At 47.7% G+C, this 17,712-nt stretch overlaps 1 protein-coding gene across 4 annotated transcripts in view; it reads left to right on the forward strand.

Annotated features, from left to right (window-relative positions):
* LOC134966385 (serine-rich adhesin for platelets-like) overlaps positions 1–17,712 on the forward strand; it is a 215,043-nt gene that overhangs the window by 72,904 nt on the left and 124,427 nt on the right. The window lies entirely within an intron of this gene.

The raw sequence follows: 17,712 nt of genomic DNA on the forward strand, positions 1-17,712 counted from the left end.
AGCGTATTAAAGATGAGTTAGCTACCAGAGACTTACCTTCTAAGTTAGATGAGCTAATCTCACTCTGCACGAAAGTTGATTTACGTTTCAGAGAGAGAGCAACTGAGCGTGGAAGATCATCTGCTCCAAAATCTTCTGCTCCTCCTCCTCGTCAACTGTCACCATCTAAAGATGAGCCCATGCAACTTGGCCGTTCCCGTTTAACTCCTGCTGAGCGCCGAAGACGTCTCTCCGAGTTTCTCTGTCTCTATTGTGCAGCTCCGTCTCACACCATTAATGCCTGTCCCAAACGTCCGGGAAACTCCAAATCCTAGCTCGCCAAGGAGAGGGCCGGCTAGGAGTAATGATCTCCTCTCCATCTCCTCAAGATTGTAATCTCCCAGTCTCGCTTCAAGTTGCTCAACGTTATCGGAACGTCATTGCCCTCCTTGATTCCGGAGCAGCTGGGAACTTTATTACCGAAGCCTATGTTAAACGGTGGTCCCTACCCACCGAGAGACTTCCTTCGTCCATTTCTTTAACTGCCGTGGATGGCAGCAAAATTTTTGATGCAGTTATTTCTTTAAGGACTCTACCAGTTCGTCTGAGAGTGGGAGTTCTTCATTCCGAACTTATTTATTTTTTAGTGATTCCAAGAGCCACACATCCTGTGGTCCTGGGCCTTCCATGGCTCCGTCTTCACAATCCTACAATTGATTGGACGACTACGCAAATCCTGGCATGGGGTTCCTCCTGTGCTGAGACATGTTTGTTTAAAGTATTGCCTGTCTGTTCTTCCTCCCCCAGGTCGTCTGATGTTCCACCTCCTCCATATCAAGATTTCACGGATGTGTTCAGTAAAGCTTCTGCTGATATCCTTCCTCCTCATAGAGAATGGGACTGTCCGATTGATCTCGTTCCAGGGAAGGTTCCACCTCGAGGCCGAACTTATCCGTTGTCTCTGCCTGAGACGCATTCTATGGAGGAATATATTAAAGAGAACCTAGCAAAGGGGTTCATTCGACCTTCTTCTTCTCCAGCCGGCGCAGGCTTCTTTTTTGTAAAAAAGAAAGATGGTGGTCTGCGGCCGTGCATCGACTACAGAGGTTTGAACGACATTACCATCAAGAACCGTTATCCTTTACCCCTGATTACTGAGCTCTTTGACAGAGTTAGCGGAGCTACCATCTTTACAAAGCTGGACTTGCGAGGTGCATACAATCTCATCCGGATCCGTGAGGGTGACGAGTGGAAGACCGCCTTTAACACCCGTGATGGACATTATGAGTACCTCGTCATGCCCTTCGGATTGAGCAATGCTCCAGCTGTCTTCCAGCATTTTGTCAATGAGATCTTCAGAGACATTCTATACCGTCATGTCGTGGTCTATCTAGACGATATCCTCATTTTTGCCAACGATTTAGAGGAACATCGTTTTTGGGTTAAAGAGGTTCTGTCCCGTCTCCGTGTCAATCATCTCTATTGCAAATTAGAAAAATGCGTCTTTGAAGTCAAGTCCATTCCGTTTCTAGGGTACATTGTGTCCGGTTCCGGACTAGAGATGGATCCTGAGAAACTACAAGCAATCCAAAATTGGCCGGTACCCTTAACCCTCAAAGGGGTCCAGAGGTTCTTAGGGTTCGCCAACTATTACCGAAAGTTTATACGAGACTTTTCCACCATTGTGGCGCCTATTACTGCTTTCACTAAGAAGGGTGCTAACCCGTCCAAGTGGTCTGAAGAAGCCATGCAAGCATTTCATCTTTTAAAACAAAGGTTCATCTCTGCGCCTGTTCTGAAACAGCCTGACATCGACTCTCCTTTCATCTTAGAGGTGGATGCCTCCTCCGTTGGAGTAGGAGCGGTGTTATCTCAGAGGGCTACAGATGGCCATTTACACCCTTGCAGTTTCTTCTCCCGGAAGTTCTCCCCAGCTGAGCGCAACTATGCCATTGGCGACCAGGAGTTGCTAGCCATCAAGCTCGCTCTAGAAGAGTGGAGGTATCTGTTGGAGGGAGCTTCTCATTCAATCACCATACTTACAGACCACAAGAACCTTTTATACCTGAAGGGCGCACAATGTCTCAACCCTCGTCAGGCCAGATGGGCACTTTTCTTTTCCAGGTTCGACTTTAAACTCCAGTTCTGTCCGGGCTCTCAGAATCGCAAGGCCGATGCCCTTTCCCGCTCATGGGAGCAAGAAAATGAGTCAGAGTCTTCAGACAAGCATCCTATTATAAATCCGTTGGCATTCTCCACGGTAGGGATGGACTCTACGCCCCCATCAGGGAAAAGTTTTGTGAAGCCGATGCTAAGGAAGAAGCTCATGCATTGGGCCCATGCTTCCCGTTTTGCCGGACATACAGGTATCCAAAAAACCCTGGAGTTTATCTCTAGGTCCTATTGGTGGCCAACTCTGAAAAAGGACGTCTTGGAGTTTATTGCATCTTGCCCAAAGTGTGCCCAACATAAAGTATCCCGCCAGTCGCCTGCGGGGCAACTGGTTCCACTATCCGTTCCCCGTCGACCATGGACCCACTTGTCGATGGATTTCATTACAGACTTACCCATGTGCAACAAGTTCAATACCATCTGGGTGGTAGTTGACCGGTTCACCAAGATGGCACACTTCATTCCTCTCACCGGTCTTCCGTCAGCTTCCAAGTTGGCTCAAGTATTCATACAAGAGATCTTCTGACTTCACGGTCTTCCTGAAGAAATTATCTCAGATCGAGGAGTTCAATTCACAGCCAAATTCTGGCGAAGTTTATGTCAAGTCCTCCAAGTCAAGCTAAAGTTTTCCACGGCTTACCATCCTCAGACCAATGGTCAAACCGAGAGGGTGAATCAGGACTTGGAGGCCTTCCTCCGCATCTATGTGTCCTCCTCTCAAGATGACTGGGTTCAATTACTTCCCTGGGCCGAGTTCTGTCATAACAACCAGTATCATTCTTCATCTGCTTCAACACCATTCTTCACTAACTTTGGATTCCACCCTAAAGTCCCTGAGTTCCAACCGCTTCCAGCAACTTCTGTTCCCGCAGTGGATATCACCTTGCATCAGTTTGCCAATATCTGGAAGAGCGTACGATCAGCTCTGCTCAAGGCATCGTTCAGGTACAAGAAGTTTGCGGATAAGAAGCGTCGAGCAGTTCCTGCTCTCAAGGTGGGTGATCGGGTATGGTTATCCACGAAGAATTTGAGGTTAAGAGTTCCCAGTATGAAGTTTGCACCTCGCTATATCAGTCCTTTCAAGATTGAACAAGTCATCAATCCTGTTGCTTACAGACTCCAGTTGCCTCCCTTCTTAAAAATACCCAGGACATTCCATGTTTCCCTGTTGAAACCGCTGATCTTGAATCGGTTTCATTCCTCACTTCCTCCAACTCCGAAAGTCCAAACTCAACGAGGCGTTGAGTATGAAGTGGCCAAGATCCTGGACTCACGTCACCGTTACGGTCAACTACAATATCTTATTGACTGGAAGGGTTATGGTCCTGAGGAACGTTCATGGACCAATGCCTCTGATGTCCATGCTCCTGCCTTGGTCCGGAGATTCCATTCCAAGTTTCCTCAAAAGCCAAAGAAGTGTCCTGGGGCCACTCCTAAAGGGGGGGGTGCTGTCACGATCCGGGTATCTGGACGCCATTTCTTACCCATCAGATGCCTCCGAAGGCTGGCTCAGCGCTCCAGGACCGGATCCCATCTGTTATCCTGATGTGTACATTCCTGTATCCTCTCCTGTCACTCTGGGACGCTGTCACAGTAAACGCCATATTACACCTGGCATGGCATCTCCCGCGGCCTCCGCCGCCGTCCCTGAACTTCTGCATGCAGAGTGTCTGAGTGGCGATTACGTCAGCCGCGGCCTCCGCTGTGTCCGCGTGGTTGGATGTGCATCTGTCAGCCTGGCGCCTCCTGTCTCCGGTGGCCGGCGCCGCCATTACTGTTTTCATTACCACATGGATTACAAACCAAACTTCCCTCCAAGTGTCTGCATGGGCGCAGCCATCTTGGATTCTGTCAGCTGATCATTTCCACCAATCTGTTCTCAGTATTGATAATCTGCATAATTGCCTAGCCAATCCCTTCCTTGCTGCAGGTATAAATACACTGTGCCTGAGCAAGGAAGGCGTCAGTGCTTTGGTTGTCAAACCTAGTTCCTGTTTGTCTCTCTCCTGTGATTGTCTTCCAGGTTCCAGCTCCTGTCTCAAGACTTCCACCATAGAGACCCGCACCAGCATTCCACCTGCGGTGTAGCCTGACTCTCCAATCCATTGTGGATTCATCTGTTTCCAGCTACAACATTACCTGCTTCCAGCTCAGCTTCCAGCAGAGTACAGCTTCCCTTAAAGGGCCGGTGTCCTTTCTACACTTTACCACTCTCCACCGGTATTATTATTTCTCCGCTCTCAAGTTCTACATTTCAGTTCATATTTCATCGCTCCCAAGTTCATTTATTATTTAACTGGTTCCAGCCAGTATCCACTCCGTGCTAACAACAGTCTGGTTCCAGCCAGTATCCACAGCAGCTGTTTTATCTTCAGCAACCCAGCTTTTCCTGGAACACCAGCTGGCACAATCCTGGGTTATCTCCATTGCTACAGTCGGGCCTGGTAAGGACTTTCCATCTAGAAGATCATAAGAACTATCTCACACTACCAGTGCCCTGTGGCTCCTGCCATCCTGTAGTACCCAGGAACTGTATTTATTCTTTGCTGACTTTTACGTTTTCTTTTACTGCTGCTGTGTTGCGGAGTTGTCATAATAAACATCATTGACTTTTATCCAAGTTGTCGTGGTCACGCCTTCGGGCAGTTATTATTCATGTTACTTACATGTCCAGGGGTCTGATACAACCTCCCAGGTTCCGGTACATCTCAGCCCCTACAACTGAGGCTGCCTCCCGTCAGCTCAGGCCCTCAGTTGTAACAGGTGATAAATTACAAAAAGAAGACTGTCATACAAGAAAACAAGATTATGCAATTTCTCTACAGTTTCACCACAAAAAGTTATCCAATTTGCAAAAGACAAGTTATTACAAACACGAAGATGAACAATTTGAATCAAGATGAGAAGCAATTCAAATCACAAAATGAACATAAAATCATTAGAATTAGGAAAATCAAATCAGACACTGGGGGTCATTCCGAGTTGTTCGCTCGCTAGCTGCTTTTAGCAGCATTGCACACGCTAGGCCGCTGCCCTCTTGGAGTGTATCTTAGCTTAGCAGAATAGCTAACGAAAGATTAGCAGAATTGCTCGAAAATCTTTTCCTGCAGTTTCTGAGCAGCTCCAGACCTACTCCTAGATTGCGATCACCTCAGTCCGTTTAGTTCCTGCTTTGACGTCACAAACACGCCCTGCGTTCGGCCAGCCACTCCTCCGTTTCTCCAGCCACTCCTGCGTTTTAGCCTGACACGCCTGTGTTTTTTAGCACACTCCCGGAAAACGGTCAGTTTCCGCCCAGAAACACCCACTTCCTGTCAATCACACACCGATCAGCAGAGCGACTGAAAAGCGTTGCTCGCCCCTGTGTAAAATTGCTTAGTTTTGTGTGAAATTACTTGGCCCGTGCGCCCTGCGGCCCATACGCATGCGCAGAACAGCTGGTTTTTAGCCTGATCGCTATGCTGCGAAAAACGGCAGCGAGCGATCAACTCGGAATGACCCCCACTGTGTATTCCATTCTATAATGTGATCACAAGAAGAATAAAGACAATGGGGTAAATATACTAAGATGGGAGTTCTATTTAAGATGGGATGCTGCACATAGCAAACAACAGATTCTACTTCTCATTTATCTACCACCTCATAGAAGATAATTGATTGCTATGGGCAACTTAAATAGAACTCCAATCTAATATGGATCTGGAACCAGTGGCGTAAGTTTATCCCAGTTGGCCGGAGGCAAGAAAAATATTGGTGGTCCCCCCCCCCCCCCCCCCCTATATATCATCCGTGAGCCAATAAGATGCCGTTTTGAGATCCGAGTAACTCAGAGTAAAACCGAACCCGCTCATCTCTAATTCTAACTATATGAAGCTACTACAAAACCGTTGCAACTAGGCAGATCTATGTAGGGGTCCAACCACACACTACATAGATCTGCTCAGTCACTCACAATGCTGATTATTTCTCTGACAATTAATTTGCAAGTGTCATATCCGGGATTAGGACCCACAACCTTTTACACTGGAAGCATGCACCTTACTGATGGAGATATCTGCTCTTGCATAGGAAGTATGAGAATTTTAACTATATGACGTTACGTGTAATTGTCAGAGAAATAACTTCATATAGTTAGAATTCTCATGTTTCCTTTATAGGAGCAAATAGCTTCATCAGTAAGGCGTCTGCTTCCAGTATATCTATAATAAAGAGGGTGTGATTTGTAAGGTGCAGTGACTAATGGGGAAGTTGGCTACGGAAGAGATACCGGCTGCTGTCAATTAACTTAATTGATTAATGTCTCTGAACACACGGAACAGGAGGAGAGGAGCCCCCCTTCAAAGCAGGAGCCCGGCGGCAGCTGACTCCGTTGCCTCCCAGAGTTCTGCCTCTGTCTGGAACCACACTCATTCATACTCTATTCATAAAGAGGCACACTTGCTCCTGGTACACTATTATATACTCACTGCAAGCCATGGAGTCGGACTCGGTACATGCCTATGCTATGGCACCCCCTCTCCCCCGGGTACTGAATTTTGCTTTGATGTTTACATCCAGACCATGAGGAGTAGAAATGTTCTGGATTATTAAGGCCCGACCTTACCAGTCACTGTCCACCCTGTGCTGGCCTTATACTGCCCCTATCCTCTCTGTGCCACCTGTAACATGCCCCTGTCCTCCCTGTGGTTTTCTTTACCCCACCCTTCTTCACACAGGGCACACTGCTGTGTGTTGCTTGCAGCCCTCACTGACATCAATAACTGCCCTGCCCGGTCCCAGGATGCCTCAGCTTGCTTAGCCTGAGATCATGAGCCACGGCAACAAGCCCCACTCCCAGCCATTAGAGTCCTATATAGAGTCCCACTCCCAGCCATTAGAATCCTATATAGAGTCATACCTAGAGATTTTAGAACCTTGTGCGAGAGATAGTATGGGAGTATGTTGGGTAAAGGATATAATACCATTTCCAAGCAGCTTGATGTTCCGGGTTGTCTTCAGTTTGCCGGCTGTCGGGATCCCGGCGCACAGTATACCGGCGCCGGAATTCCGACAGCCGGCATACCGACACCTTTTCTCCCTCTTGGGGGTCCACGACCCCACTGGAGGGAGAATAGATAGCGTGGCGCACGATGTGTGCCACCGTGCCCGCAGCGAGCCTGCAAGGGGCTCATTTGCGCTTGCCCAGCTGTCGGTATGCTGGCAGTCGGGATTCCAGTGCCAGTAAGCTGGTCGCCGGGAGCCCGGCTGCTGGCATACCCTACTACACCCGATGTTCCTATGGTTACAGTCAGTGGCGTAACTAGAAGTTTTTCTCCCCCAAGCCAAAACATTCTCTGGGGCTCCTCCACCCATAATTGGCACTAGAAAAGTGATGTATCTACGCGCGCCTCAGACGCGCACCGGGGAAAAGGGGCGTGACCTTGCTGAAGTGGGTGTGGCTTTGCTGAAATGGGCGTGGCATTGCAGGAAAAGACTACCTTACAGCCCAGTTTTGCAACCTGCACGCCTAGATGTTGGCCACCACAGGAAAAAAAAATAATCCTGATTCATGACCCTTACATTATTTGTAATTTTTCTCCTTATAATAATGCCCAGTATGCATTATGCCACATACTGCAATGGCCCTTAGACATTATGCCACACACCATAATGCCCATTACACAATATGCCACACACTGTAATGCCCCTGACATTATACCACATACCGTAATGCCTGTGACACATTATGACATGCATCGCAATGCCCGTTATACATTATGCTACACACTGCAATGCCCCTGAGACATTATAGCATTATAGCACATACAATGCCTGTGATAAAGCACACCACACACAGTCATGCTGTGACACATTATGACACACACCGCAATGCCCGTTATACCTTATGCCACACACTGCAATGACTGTTATACATTATGCCACACACTGCAATGCCCCTGAGACATTATGCCACATATCACAATGCCTGTGATATAGTATACCACACACAGTCATGCTGTGACACATTATGACACACACCGCAATGATCATTATACCTTATGCCACACACCGCAATGCCGGTTATACATTATGTCACACACTGCAGTACCCCTGAGTCATTATACCACATATCACAATGCCCGTGATATAGTATACCACACACTGTAATGCCTGTGACACATTATGACACACACCGCAATGCCCATTATACTTTATGCCACACACCGCAATGCCTGTTATACATTATGCCACACACTGCAATGCCCCTGAGACATTATACCATAATGCCCATGATATAGTATACCACACACCTTAATGCCTGTGACACATTATGACTAGAGATGAGCGGGTTCGGTTCTCCGAGAACCGAACCTCCCCAAACTCCACGTGGTTTACACGGGTCTGAGGCAGGCTCGGTTATCCCGCCTGACTCGTAAAACCCGAACGAGGCAAAACATCATCATCCCGCTGTCTGATTCTCGCGAGATTCAGATTCCATATAAAGAGCCGCGCGTCGCCGCCATTTTCACTCGTGCATTGTAGAGAGAGCGGAGAGGACATGGCTACGTTCTCTCAGTGGAAATCTCAGTATCAGTGCTCAGTAACAGTGCTTACTTATTGCTGCTCAGTAATACTAGTAGTGTGACTCTCCTGCTCAGTGTCAGTTCTAGTATCCTCATCAGTGCTCAATATCACTGCTCATTGTCTTGTGCTGCATTGTGGTGACCAGTATACTACAGTATAACAGTCCAATGCTGCATCTTGCTGTTCAGTGTCAGTTCTAGTATCCTCATCAGTGCTCAGTATCACTGCTCATTGTCTTGTGCTGCATTGTGGTTACCAGTATACTACAGTATAATAGTCCAATGCTGCATCTTGCTGTTCAGTGTCAGTTCTAGTATCCTCATCAGTGCTCAGTATCACTGCTCATTGTCTTGTGCTGCATTGTGGTGACCAGTATACTACAGTACAATAGTCCAGTGCTGCATCTTACTGCTCAGTGTCAGTTCTAGTATCCTCATCAGTGCTCAGTATCACTGCTCATTGTCTTGTGCTGCATTGTGGTGACCAGTATACTACAGTACAATAGTCCAGTGCTGCATCTTGTTGTTCAGTGTCAATTCTAGTATCCTCATCAGTGATCAGTATCACTGCTCATTGTCTTGTGCTGCATTGTGGTGACCAGTATACTACAGTACAGTAGTCCAGTGCTGCATCTTGCTGCTCAGTGTCAGTTCTAGTATCCTCATCAGTGCTCAGGATCACTGCTCATTGTCTTGTGCTGCATTGTGGTGCTCAGTATACTACAGTACATTACTAAAAGTCCAGTGTCTTGTGCTGCATCTTGCTGCTGTAGGGTGCTGTGGTAGTGTTTTGTTACTGTGCATAGGTCATCATCATTCCAGTCACAGTGGTATCTGGTATCTATCTAGTGGTATCTAATTCCAGACATTACTGCCGTCTAATTCCAGATATATTACTGGCATATAATTCCACACATTAAAAAATGGAGAAAAAAAATTTGGAGGGTAAAATAGGGAAAGATCAAGATCCACTTCCATCTAGTGCTGAATCTGCTGCCACTAGTCATGGCAGAGACGATGAAATGCCATCAACGTCGTCTGCCAAGGCCGATGCCCAATGTCATAGTAGAGAGCATGTAAAATCCAAATAACAAAAGTTCAGTAAAATGACCCAAAAATCTAAATTAAAATCGTCTGAGGAGAAGCGTAAACTTGTCAATATGCCATTTACGACACGGAGTGGCAAGAAACGGCTGAGGCCCTGGCCTATGTTCATGTCTAGTGGTTTAGCTTCACATGAGGATGGAAGCACTCATCCTCCCGCTAGAAAAATGAAAAGAGTTAAGCTGGCAAAAGCACAGCAAAGAACTGTGCGTTCTTCTAAATCACAAATCCCCAAGGAGAGTTCAATTGTGTCGGTTGCGATGCCTGACCTTACCAACACTGGACGGGAAGAGGTGGCTCCTTCCACCATTTGCACGCCCCCTGCAAGTGCTGGAAGGAGCACCCACAGAGGTTTGTTTAAATCAGGCACCCGGGGAGACACCTGTTGTCCGTGGGATAAATAAGGCCATTGACATGCCTGGTCAAAATACAAAAAAAATCACCTCTTCGGTGTGGAATTATTTTAACAGAAATGCGGACAACAGGTGTCAAGCCGTGTGTTGCCTTTGTCAAGCTGTAATAAGTAGGGGTAAGGACGTTAACCACCTAGGAACATCCTCCCTTATACGTCATCTGGAGCGCATTCATCAGAAGTCATTGACAAGTTCAAAAACTTTGGGTGACAGCGGAAGCAGTCCACTGACAACTAAATCCCTTCCTCTTGTACCCAAGCCAATGTCAATTTCCTTCTTAGACAGGAACGCCAATAGTCCTGCAGGCCATGTCACTGGCAAGTCTGATGAGTCCTCTCCTAACTGGGATTCCTCCAATGGATCCTTGAGTGGAACGCTGCTGTTGCTGCTGGCGTTGCTGTTGTTGCTGCTGGGAGTTGATCGTCATCCCAGAGGGGAAGTCGGAAGACCACTTGTACTACTTCCAGTAAGCAATTGACTGTCCAACAGTCCTTTGCGAGGAAGATGAAATATCACACTAGTCATCCTGTTGCAAAGCGGATAACTTAGGCCTTGACAACTATGGGGGTCATTCCGAGTTGTTCGCTCTGTATTTTTTTCTCGCAACGAAGCGATTAGTCGCTAAAGCGCATGCGCAATGCCCGCAGTGCGACTGCGCCAAGTAAATTTGCTATGCAGTTAGGTATTTTACTCACAGCATTACGAGGTTTTTTCTTCGTTCTGGTGATCGTAATGTGATTGACAGGAAGTGGGTGTTTCTGGGCGGAAACAGGCCGTTTTATGGGTGTGTGCGAAAAAACGCTACCGTTTCTGGGAAAAACGCGGGAGTGGCTGGAGAAACTGAGGAGTGTCTGGGCGAACGCTGGGTGTGTTTGTGACGTCAAACCAGGAACGACAAGCACTGAACTGATCGCAGATGCCGAGTAAGTCTGGAGCTACTCAGAAACTGCTAAGAAGTGTCTATTCGCAATTCTGCTAATCTTTCGTTCGCAATTTTGATAAGCTAAGATTCACTCCCAGTAGGCGGCGGCTTAGCGTGTGCTAAGCTGCTAAAAGCAGCTTGCGAGCGAACAACTCGGAATGACCCCCTATGTTGGTGTTAGACGTGCGTCCGATATCCGCCGTTAGTTTACAGGGACTTAGAGAATTGCTTGAGGTAGTGTGTCCTCGGTACCAAATACCATCTAGGTACTACTTTTCTAGGCAGTCGATACCGAGAATGTACACAGACGTCAGAAAAAGAGTCACCAGTGTCCTAAAAAATGCAGTTGTACCCACTGTCCACTTAACCACGGACATGTGGACAAGTGGAGCAGGGCAGACTAAGGACTATATGACTGTGACAGCCCACTGGGTAGATGTATTGCCTCCAGAAGCAAAAACAGCAGCAGCGGCACCAGTAGAAGCATCTCACAAACGCCAACTCGTTCCTAGGCAGGCTATGCTTTGTATCACCGCTTTCCATAAGAGGCACACACGGAAACTGAGGAACATAATCGCAGAATCGCTTACCCCAATTGGACTCTCCTGGGGATTTGTGACATCGGACAACGCCACCAATATTGTGCGTGCATTACATGTGGGCAAATTCCAGCACGTCCCATGTTTTGCACATACAATGAATTTGGTGGTGCAGAATTTTTTAAAAAAACGACAGGGGCATGCAGGAGATGCTGTCGGTGGCCCGAAGAATTGCGGGCCACTTTCGGCATTCAGCCACCGCGTGCCGAAGACTGGAGCACCAGCAAACACTCCTGAACATGCCCTGCCATCAGCTGAAGCAAGAGGTGGTAACGAGGTGGAATTCAACCTTCTATATTCTTCAAAGGATGGAGAAGCAGCAAAAGGCCATTCAAGCCTATACATCTGCCTACGATATAGGCAATGGAGGGAGAATGCACCTGACCCAAGCACAGTGGAGAATGATTTCCATGTTGTGCAAGGTTCTGCAACCCTTTGAACTTGCCACACGTGAAGTCAGTCCAGACACTGCCAGCCTAAGTTAGGTCATTCCACATCAGGCTTTTGCAGAAGCAGCTGGAGAGATTGAAGGAGGAGCTAAAATGGAGCGATTCCGCTAGGCATGTGGGACTTGTGGATGGAGCCCTTCATTCGCTTAACCAAGATTCACGGGTGGTCAATCTGTTGAAATCAGAGCACTATATTTTGGCCACCGTGCTCGATCCTAGGTCTAAAGACTACGTTGTATCTCTCTTTCCAGCAGACACAAGTCTGCAGATGTTCAAAGACCTGCTGGTGAGACACTTGTCAAGTCAAGCGGAACGTGACCCGCCAACAGCTCCTCCTTTATTTTCTACCGCCACTGGAGCTGCCAGGAAAAGGATAAAATTTCCAAAACCACCCGCTGGCGGTGATGCAGGACAGTCAGGAGCAAGTGCTGAAATCTGGTCCGGACTGAAGGACCTGCCAACGATTACTGACATTACTGACATTACTGACATGTCTGCTGTCACCGCATATGATTCTGTCACCATTGAATGAATGGCGGAGGATTATATGAGTGACAGCATCACCGTAGGCATGTCAGACAGTCCGTACGTATACTGACAGGATAAAGAGGCAATTTGGAGGCCCTTGCACAAACTGGCTTTATTTTACCTAAGTTGCCACCCCTCCAGTGTGTACTCCGAAAGAGTGTTTAGTGCAGCCAGTAACCTTGTCAGCGATCGGCGTAGGAGGTTACTTCCAGAAAATGTGGAGAAGATGATGTTCATCAAAATGAATTATAATAAATTCCTCCGTGGAGACATTTACCAGCAATTGCCTCCAGAAAGTACACAGGGACCTGTGATGGTGGATTCCAGTGGAGACGAATTAATACTCTGTGAGGAGGGGGATGTACACAGTGAAAGGGGTGAGGAATCGGATGATGAGGAGGTGGAAATCTTGTCTCTGTAGAGCCAGTTTGTGCAAGGAGAGATTGATTGCTTCTTTTTTGGTGGGGGCCCAAACCAAACAATCATTTCAGCTACAGTCGTGTGGCAGACCCTGTTGCTGAAATGATGGGTTTGTTAAAGTGTGCATGTCCTGTTTATACAACATAAGGGTGGGTGGGAGGGCCCAAGGACAATTCCATCTTGCACCTCTTTTTTTTTATTTATCTTTGCATCATGTGCTGTTTGGGGACTATTGTTTTAAGTGCCATCCTGTCTGACACTGCAGTGCCACTCCTAGATGGGCCAGGTGTTTGTGCCACCCACTTGGGTCACTTAGCTTAGTCATCCAGCAACCTCTGTGCAAATTTTAGGACTAAAAATAATATTGTGAGGTGTGAGGTGTTCAGAATAGACTGGAAATGAGTGGAAATTATGGTTATTGAGGTTAATAATACTATAGGATTAAAATTACCCCCAAATTCTATGATTTAAGCTGTTTTTGATTTTTTTTTAAATAAAAACACCCGAATCCAAAACGCACCCGAATCCGACAAAAATTCGAAAGCGAGGTTTTGCCAAAACGTGTCCGAATCCAAAACACGGCCGTGGAACCGAATCCAAAACCAAAACACAAAACCCGAAAAATGCCAGCTTCACATCTCTAATTATGATACACACCGCAATGTCCGTGATACATTATGCCACACACCGCAATGCTCATTACACATTAAGCCCTACAGTAAGGCTTCTAATTACTTTTAAATTACCTGCTCATTGCCAGGGGTTTCATGCTCTTGGTTCCATGCACGGTGCCAGGGGTTTTCATGCTCAGGGTGTCATGCTCATTGCCAGGGGTTTCATGCGCTGGGTGTTATGCTTGTTGCTAGGGGTATCATGTGCTGGGTGTCAAGCTCGTTGCCAGGGGGTAATATTCGTTGCCAGGGGTTTCATGCGTGGGTGTCATGCTTGTTGCTAAAGGGTAATGCTTGTTGCCAGGGATTTCATGAGCTGGGTGTCATGCTTGTTACCAGGCACTGCATCAGCCCACCAGCCAGTGGGAGACTGGGAGTCTTGGACTTGGAGAAGGCTGTGGCTGTGTGAGGAGACTGAGCGCCGCAGGGACAGGAGACTGTGTGACTGTGAATGAGGCTGAGACTGAGCCGGAGACTCAGTGAGGAGCGGGGCAGACGGGTGACGTCAGCACAGATGGTATTACACTGCCGTCAGACTCTCTCTCCCCCTGCCAGTGCTCCAGGAAGGGAAGCAGCGTGGGTATAGAGTTGGGAGTGGGGGATGCAGCTGATTGGCCGGCGCGGGTCATGTGGCACTGTGGTCTCTCTGGCTGCAGCTGGGCGCTTGGGTGTCCACTGCAGGAGGGACACAGGAGAGGCGCGCATTGCATCTTCCTTCCCGGCCCTGCACAGCAGCAATCAGTGGCGGCGCCCCCGCAGTCCTGCGCCTCCAAGCTTTGCAGTGGCTGCGGGGGTGGTAGTTACGCCACTGGTTACAGTTGCAAATATTATTAGGAAGTTTAAAGTCCATGGGACTGTAGTCAATGTCTCTGGACATAGATGCAAAAGGAGAGCTGACCTTAAATTAAACAGAAGGCTAGTGAGAGTGGTAAAAAAAGAGCCAACGAAAACAAGCTAACTCCAAAGTCAAGGTACAGGTGTGATTGCCTATTCCAAGCAAGACTGGAATTTGCTAAAATGCAGCATGACAACATGCTTTTTGGAGAATGTCCGCTGGACATATACAGTGCATCCAGAAAGTAATCACAGCGCTTCACTTTTTCCACTATTTGTTATGTTACAGCCTTATTCCAAAATGTAATAAATAATTTTTTTCCCTAAAAATTCTACACACTATTCCCCATAATGACAATGTGTAAAAAGTGTTTTTGAGATTTTTGCAAATTTATGAAAAATAAAAAACTGAGAAATCACATGTACATAAGTTTTGACACTTCTCGCATGCAGGCCGCACTTTTTGGCCCCCCGTGCCGATTGATGTATGCCTCTGCTGTGGCGTTGTCCGACTGAACTTGGATCGCGTGATCCTTGAGTAGAGTATAGGCCTGAATCAGAGCATTGTAGATCGCCCGAAGTTTCAGAATGTTAATCGGAAGTAGGACTTCGTGGGCTCAGCAACTGCCCTGGAACTGAGCCTCCTGGGTGACAGCTCCCCATCCTCTCAGACTCGCATCCGTCATGAGGAGGATCCAATCCTGAATCCCGAAACTTCGACCTTCCAGTAGGTTGGAGGACTGCAGCCAACACAGGAGGGAAATCCTGGCCTGAGGTGACAGCCGTATTATCCGGTGCATCTGAAGATGTGATCCGGACCACTTGTTAAGGAGATCCAATTGAAATGTTCTGGCATTGAACCGTCCATACTGGATAACCTCATATGAGGCTACCATCTTCCCCAACAATCTTATGCAAAGATGGATGGATATTCGAGTAGGCCAGAAAACCATTCAGACCATCTCCTGAAGTGTTTTCGCTATGTCCTCACTTTCTGGGCCAAAGTTTCCAGCAACATTCCCAGGAACTGGAGCCGCTGAGTTGGCTCCAGGTGGGACTTCTGTAAATTGAGGATCCACCCATGGTGTGACAGAAGTTGGATAGTGCGGCCTATATGGAGCAATAAAAGCACCCTGGATGTTGCTTTTATCAAGAGATCGTCCAGATAAGGGACAACATTGACCCCCTGGACCCGGAGTTGAAACATCATCTCCGCCATCACCTTTGTGAACACCCTCGGAGCTGTGGACAGGCCGAAGGGTAGCGCCTGGAACTTGTAGTGATCGTTCAGCAGGGCAAACCTCAGGTAAGCCTGGTGAGGTTGCCAAATCGGGATATGGAGATAGGCGTCCTTTATATCCAGGGAGACCATGAACTCCCATTCTTCCAGGCCCGCAATCACTGCTCGCAAGGATTCCATCTTGAACTGAAAACCTTTAGGTAAGGGTTCAAGGATTTTAGATTCAAAATGGGCCTTAACGAACCGTCTGGTTTCTGTACCATGAACAGGTTGGAGTAGTAACCCTTTCCCTGTTGTTGCAGTGGCACTGGAACAATGACTTGGGACTGGATCAATTTTAGGATAGCCTGTTGCAGCGTAACACGCATATCCTCCAAAGATGGTAAGTTTGATTTGAAAAATCGTTGGGGAGGAGCACTGTTGAACTCCAGCTTATAGCCCTGAGAAATTAGGTCCTTTACCCAGGTATCCTGGCAGGAGCTTTCCCAGATGCAGCTGAAGTGACTCAACCAAGCTCCCACCTCGAGGTCCCCTCGGGGTGGCTGGGCACCGTCATGCTAAGGCCTCAGTGGAAGCTGAACTGGTGCTCTCCTGAGAACCTGCAATTTCTGGTTTTCTTGTCTTACCTCTGGTGCCTCTAGCCGCATTGGAGGCACCTCTGGCCCTAGATCGAAATCTGTGAGACTGAAAGGACTGGGTAGACAGCCCCGGGTAGGAACATCTAGCCGGCGGGGCCCCAGAGGTGAGAAGCTTGGATTTCCCCGCAGTAACTTTAGAAATCCACATATCCAATTCCACCCTGAAAAGCCAATCCCCTGAAAAAGGGAGAGACTCTACACTGCACTTGGACTCTGCATCCGCTATCCACTGACGCAACCACAAAGCTCTGCACACTGACACTGCCATAGCAGTGGTCCTAGCATTAATTTTGCCTATCTCCTTGAGAGAGTCAAACAGGATGCGTGCAGTGTCCTGAATGTGTTTTAGGAGAGTCACTGTAGTGACCAGGGACATATCCCCTGAGAGGCCCTCCTAAATTTGAGTATCCCACTTATGAATGGCATGGGTCATCCAGCAACTGCTATAACCGATCTCTGTGATACACCTGCTGCTGTTTAGATAGACTTCAGTGTAGTCTTTATTTTTCTATCTCCAGGGTTCTTTATGGTAAAGGAGCCAAGAGCTGGCAGTACCACCTTTTTAGATAGGTGAGAGACTGATACGTCAACAGCCGGGGGTTCTTCCCAGATTTTCCTGTCTTCAGGAGCAAATGGGAAAGTGTGCATAAACCGTCTTGACACTTAGTATTTTTTATCTGGATTTTTCCAGGCTAACTTAAACAGGTCATCTAACTCTGCAAAATCAGGGAAAGTGACACTGAGTTTGTCTGTGTTAAGAAAAATGACTGCTGTGCCGCAGCATCCTCTAGAGGGAGTTTTAACACGTCCCGTATAGCTAGTATGAGGGGTTCAATACCCTGTGTAGAAGGGGAATCCCCAGTAACAGGATCCAATTCCTCCCCCTCCTCCTATGTCTCCTCATCAGAGTATGAGAGTAAAGCAGCTAACCCACACTTTTGCGGTCCTGATCTAGAGAGGAAGGGAAGGGGGGGGAGGGCTGTGGGACATGTGCCCTTGCAACTAGGTCTGCAACAGCCTGCTGCAGCTGTTGAGTTTTTTGAGTATTAGCAGTGAGCTGAGATGATATACAGTATAGGACATCATGGATTTTATGGCACCTAGCCAGGAATGCTCCCCCCCCCCCCCCCGAGCCCTCACTGAGTTGTTAGGACTGGCTGCATTGTTCACATGCTATGGA

This window comes from Pseudophryne corroboree, chromosome 10 (assembly GCF_028390025.1).
Source record: "Pseudophryne corroboree isolate aPseCor3 chromosome 10, aPseCor3.hap2, whole genome shotgun sequence".
In the NCBI taxonomy this organism is placed as follows: Eukaryota; Metazoa; Chordata; class Amphibia; order Anura; family Myobatrachidae; genus Pseudophryne; species Pseudophryne corroboree.